The sequence below is a fragment of the Chenopodium quinoa genome, unplaced genomic scaffold, assembly GCF_001683475.1.
Source record: "Chenopodium quinoa cultivar QQ74 unplaced genomic scaffold, ASM168347v1, whole genome shotgun sequence".
NCBI lineage: Eukaryota > Viridiplantae > Streptophyta > Magnoliopsida > Caryophyllales > Amaranthaceae > Chenopodium > Chenopodium quinoa.
This window is the reverse complement of record NW_018742770.1, coordinates 1,711,478-1,718,047: the sequence shown is the minus strand read 5'-3', so window position 1 is coordinate 1,718,047 and position 6,570 is coordinate 1,711,478.

The following is a 6,570-nucleotide window of genomic DNA, read 5'->3' as shown; positions in this document are numbered from 1 at the left end:
ACATAATTAACACAAAAAAAACATAATTATATATAATCAAACTTAATTTTTATAAAAACCCAATTCGAATTTTCAAACTAAATTTAAAAATATACCATTTCGAATTTTCAAATTTAATTTTAAAAAAACCTATTTCGAATTTTCAAATTTAATTTACAAAAAACCCATTTCGAATTTTTTTAAAAAATCATTTTCGATTTTTTATTTTCACAAAAAAATTAAATAAAAAACAACAACAAAATCAAAAAGGAAAAAATAAAATTTAATTATTAAAGGTGGCGTCTGCCAGGGCTGCCACACCCACTGGACTGGCGCCTGGCAGGGCCGCCTCACCCAGTGGAGTGGCGTCTGCCCAGGACGCCAGTCTGGTGGTCTGGGCGTCTGGGCTGGACGCCACTCTGGTGGTCTGGGCGTCTAGCCTGGACGCCACTCTGGTGGTTCTGGCGTCCGGCTTGGACGTCTAGGCTACGGTTTGGGCGTCCACCCTAGGCGCCGTAGCCACTACGACGGTAAACCGTGAATTTTAGCGGTCACTTACCTCGTTTTCCGTCGACGACGACGTACCTCCGGCGTCCCCCGCATCTCCGGCCTGCCATCCGGTCTCCCCCGACGAGCCAATACGGCTCCACATTTTTTACACCGAGATTATCTCAATTTTAGCAAAAGGGCATAATGGTCAAATCATAAAATATTTGTGGGCTTTATATGGTAATTTGTGGGCGATGTTTAGCGTTTCACAAGATCTATCCTACTAAAAGATAATATACTAAAAGATAATTTATTCCCTAAATATACTATCTTATCTCAACATATATTGATATATACATAGCGGAGCATAGTGATAGTCCTATCGGTAACATCAATATTTTTATTAAAGGAGATAAATTACTTATTGTTAATGTATGCGAAAATTTTATATTATCTGCTTATGGACAAGCAATTGCTAGGGAACGGAACATGAGATAGGAGGTTGGAGTAGTTGGTTAAATTCTCTCACTTCCTAGTGTGAGGTTAGGAGTTGAAAATCATCAAACACGTTCTAGGAGAGATTTTTTTTTAATTTACATCTTCCCCTTTTTAAAATGGGTATTCTCCTTACCAAAAAAAAAAAAAAACATGGTCGGACAGTGGGTAATCTCACAAAGATTGATTCTTGTCATATTTTCTAATTTATTACACAAAAATATGTTACAAAGTAATTACATCATCATATAAATCAAGTCCATCAAGATATTGATGATCCATTATTTATATAGAAAGATTTCTAATCTTCTTTCTTCAAACAAAAACTAGGGTTTAATCTCTTTGTGAAGCTTTAAAAAAAAATACATTATGAAATACATATTATGAAATTTCTTTATCCAACATACTTTGTGAAAAATAGACACCCTGAAAGGAGACAGATAGATTAACCGTAGTGTTGTCGAAATATGATCGAGTAAGGTCACATAATTTTCAAAATATTTTGAGTGGGTCCTTTTTTTACCAATCTTTACTCATTTCATGTCTCCTTCACAGTTGCTAGCTAAATTGCAAATTGTTCGATTCCCTGAATATTTCATTTTCTTTTTACGTGGTCCCAAATTACCTTTCTTTCTATAAAGCCCTTAATTTCGAGTGTTATTATTCTGCCTCTCAACGTGTGAACCTTGTCTCAAGTACATTTTTTATTCTTGTTTTTATAGAACCAAATTAATAATATTTGCTCTTTTTTTTTAGATTAGTGGTGGTGTAATTTGTTGTAATTAATTTAATTAATTTTATAAGGCTAATAATAATTATAAAGCAATATATCTATAACTAACATGAAGGGACTTGACAATTTTAAGACTTGACCATTTAATACCTTGTACAACGTATTTATAATTTTTATATTTAAGAATTTCATAGTTCATATCCATGTTTAAGTGTTGATGAGTATATATAAAACACACAATCGAGTATAAAAATTAAGACTGAAAGTCTGAAATGATGAGTCGAAGTACAATAGCACGCAAAACCAATTAATTAAGGGTCTGTTCTGATTGATCGACTAAACTCAGTTGAACTAAACTTAACTTATTGAAGCTGAACTGAACTGGACTTATTGGAGCTGAACTGCACTGAATATTTTATGAGAGAAGAAGATTAAGAAATGAAGTGAAAATAATCTGAAGAAAACAAACCCTAATGTTATGTGAACGTGTGATAGAGAGTAGATAATATGCATGTCGTAGTTATAGACTTCTAGGCTTCTAGCTATATGACTTAGCTAGCTTGCTAGTGGACATGATACGATATACTTTGCAAGTGATACACTAGTAATAACGTACACTACGTACTTATTTTCCACCCTGTAGAATGTAGATTAACAATCAAATTAGGACTTTACAACTTGAGCAACCATCTCCTATATATCCCTTAAAACAATAGAAAAAGTCTTATGTTGGAGTAAGAATGAAAAAGAAGATAAGAATTTTCTTATTCATGTGACACGCCAAATCTAAGTGGACCCTTGCAATTGAAAATTATGTTTAAGAGAAGTACGAACAACAAAATAAAATAAATAAAAAGATAATATACTCGTACCAAATCTCAAGTCTCAAGATATATGGTTCATTTACATTCCAAAAAAAACAATAATAGGAGTAAAACTAAACATTTAATTTATCAAAATAAATAAAAATAAACAAATAAAGACATTCAACTTTTTTTTTTTCTTTTTTTTTTTGACGATATAAAGACATACAAATAAAAAATAAAAAATAAATAAAAAATAAATAAAAAGAAAGTAGAGTATTACAAATGGCTAGGAATGTTAGGTCGGTTAGAGATAGGTCACAAAAATAAAATTCATACCATCATGCAATTTAAATTATACTTCGTACTTTACTATACATTTGGGTGCACCATGTAAAAACTTTTGTGTTCTTTCAACTTTTGTATTGTGCAATGTTCTTTTAAATTTCTACTTTAAATTTATTTTGTGTTCTATCTACTTATTCGTAGTATTCCATTTATTACTTATACTTCCTCTATTTCTACTTAAGTGATCTATTTTAACTAGACACATATATACCAATTATCAATAAAGTATAAATGATAAGAATTGAATATTACGGAGTAATAAATTATCCATTGAGACGATTTCAACAAATACTCACAAGATTATATTTTATTTATGTATAAATCAAAATATTGGTTAAAATGGGTCAGATGAATAGTGCAAAAAGTCATAATAAAACACTTTAAAAACGGAGTGGTATGTATGTATGCAATATTTGATCTTTTTTACGTGTCTGCAATGTCATTTTAATTATTACAAACATTGTAATTGTTTTATTTATTAATTTTGAATATCATATCATTTAGTAACTATTCGAAAGCAAAATCATGAAGGTTAATGACAATGTTCTTTTGGGAACTCCTCTATTGATGTTTAATTTGATATCCATATCTAAATAACATTCATAATATTAGTGTAGAATATAAAGTAATTTGAATTTATTTAAACTCATTTAAGTTGCACTTTGAATTTGAATAGTCTTAATTATCAACCCTTATTAGAACTTATCTTTCCAGAAATTATCTTATATGAACTTACTTATATATTCTAAAAGAAGAAAAATAAGCCGAGTAGAATAGCCTTATTCAACATCATTGCATTTATGATTTTATACTTAAATTTGAACCTTGTTTGCATCAACACGACAACACCACATCTATTAAATAATGTACACTTAATAACACCTCCGTCTCATACTAGTTGCAATGATTTAAACATAGAGTGTATAGTACGTGAGTAAAAAAATGTATAATCGTGCAAAAAAATGAAAATATATAAAATGAAGGTACAGTAGTATAAAGGATGCGAGCGAATTTTTAGGGTAACACTCTTAAGTCTTAACTTAAAATTTAAATCTTTTATCTACATCATTCCATGTATAGCCTTCTTTATTTTAAAATATCTTCAAATTTTATGCGATTTTATATATCTTTATTGATTCCTCAAAAATCAATTATATATATGAATACATCTCTATCAAAAATAATTTATTTATTTGTTTCATTTTTAATGTAACCTTAAATTTTATCGACCATTAGAAAATGAGAATAAAACTAAAAATCAACTTGCATCATTGTTTGACATGCACTCCTTCGATCTATAAGGGTAAAAACAATTACCATGATTTGAAATCGACTTCCACGATCAAATTTACCATATAAAGACCAACACTTAGTAGTGGCTACTATGCATAGGATCCATTAATTATGATTTTTTTTTCCCTTAGTATAGAAGTATGTAACATGCATATATTATCTCGAATCTCTTTCAAAATTAAAATTGATGTTGGACTGTTCATCTTTAGATTGTACAACTAATTAATTGCATGTTAATAGTTAGATTTATCTTAATTACACCATGTTATATCTCACCAAAAATAAACACAAAATATGGATAAATATGGCTAAAATAGATATGGGGCTAATAATAAAATGAAATGAATGTATGTATTAGTAGGCCTCAACTACCCAAGATTTTATATCTTTAAGATATACATATCCTTTGACGAAACATTTGTGGTCCTTCAAAATCTTGGACGCATGATATGATATCCATTTGGAATGGCACGCAATATCTCAATCTTCATTGCATCTTTTTTTTCCCCCTCTAATTATATGTACACATCTCTATCCATTTTATTGATAATATATTATTTGTATGCTATAGGAGATTGAGATCGAAATGGGATATGTACATCCGATCTTAAGGATCTTCGCATAGCTGTATTGGTGAAACTTGATTTACATTAATAAAATTTACAGCTCGACTTTAACCTTCATAAATTGATGGTGTGAGAAACATCTAGATGAAACTAGTGCATGTTAACCTTTTATTCACCATACAACTGGTTGTACTTGATGCAAAACAATTACCCAATTTGCTCATTTTTGTATGAATGACTGAATGAACAAAGCGGCTAACTATATATTTAATATTATTTTACTTTACCATTTATGCTTCTATACATCTATAATTTTTTTTTACTTGATCATCAATTATTGTTTAATAAATTAAATTATAATTACCGTTAAATTTTACTATGATAATGGATAAATCTAAGCATCTAGCCATTAATACAAAAATGAAAATAAATTTATAATTTCTTTTTAAAAAAGAAGAATAATTAAGAAGCAATAGGATACATGAAAGCATTTGTGTTGATTAGCTCGGATACTACTGCAAAGGAGAAAGGGTAAAAATAAAGCACATGTGAAGAAAATCTAGACAAACAGTAAAAATAAAAAAGATAAAGAAGGGTGATATAGCACGAGTAACATGATTACACTTTGATACCATACTACTATCTTTCTTTGACTTGAAGATCTTCTTTACAATTTTTACTGTTCATTTTAATCTATACTTTACTATAAGTCATCAACGTAATCCTACCCTAAATCAACTCTGGGATCCTTAATGATCAACATTAATTATATTATATTGTCTCTAGAATCTATTATTCTCACGATTTTTACAAGGTGTAATATTTTATTCATGTATCCCAAATCAACTTTACCATATATATGTACATAACCTAATGTTTAACCACAAAAGATTTTTTGTGTACATATGTGTATTTTATAAATGATATGATATAGTGATGCGTCTATTGGTTATTACATTGCTGAAATTCTGGACGTTGAATTATATATACATAGGGCTTGTTCACATTTAATGAACTAAACTGATTGTAGTTAAACTGAACTGATTAGAGCTGAACTGAGTAGAAATCGAGCTGAAATGAATAGTTTAATTATGAGAGAAGGAAAGTAGGAGCTGAACTGATTGGAGATGAACTGAACTGAATAGAGCTGAAATGAATAGTTTATGAGAGAAGGAAATTAAGAGTTGAACTGAACTGAACTGATTAGACATAAACTGAAATTAAGCTGAAGTGAACAAGCCCATAGTCAATCTGTTAAGAAAGACTAATTTACATACTTTTTTTATGCTCGGATCTTGACTATTAGATATAACCTATTGGGTTATTTTACATTGATGTGTCAACAAAAGCTAATCTTTACATTGTTATCTACAGTCCAACCCACATACTTTACGAGTTGAGTTCGCGCCATTTAAGTATCTAACTAGTTGTTATTTGTATAATTAGGTAGCTTTCTTCAAACGTCAAGTCTCTACCTCAGCAACCACTTCGACACATCTTCCCGTCTCGCCATCAAACATACACACACAAGTACACAACCCCTCCATTCTCATACCTCATGCCCAACCCTACCTCAATCATACTATGTTGCATCATGTCATACCTCACCCCCATTCTACGATCCAATTCACCCGATCCATTGCCATCTCTACCCAAACACGAAACAAACATTTACTACTAGGTTAATCAAAAGTAATTGTGTATAGTAAAAGAAAGTTAAAAAAATTGCATGCCACTGCACACATATAATTAGAAAATGGTAATGAGAGAGAGACAATATGAAAGTGGACCCAATTGACCCCACTAAACTCAGTGAGTTGTACCGACGTGTGAACGGCAGAATCTATTCACAGATCTTCCCAAC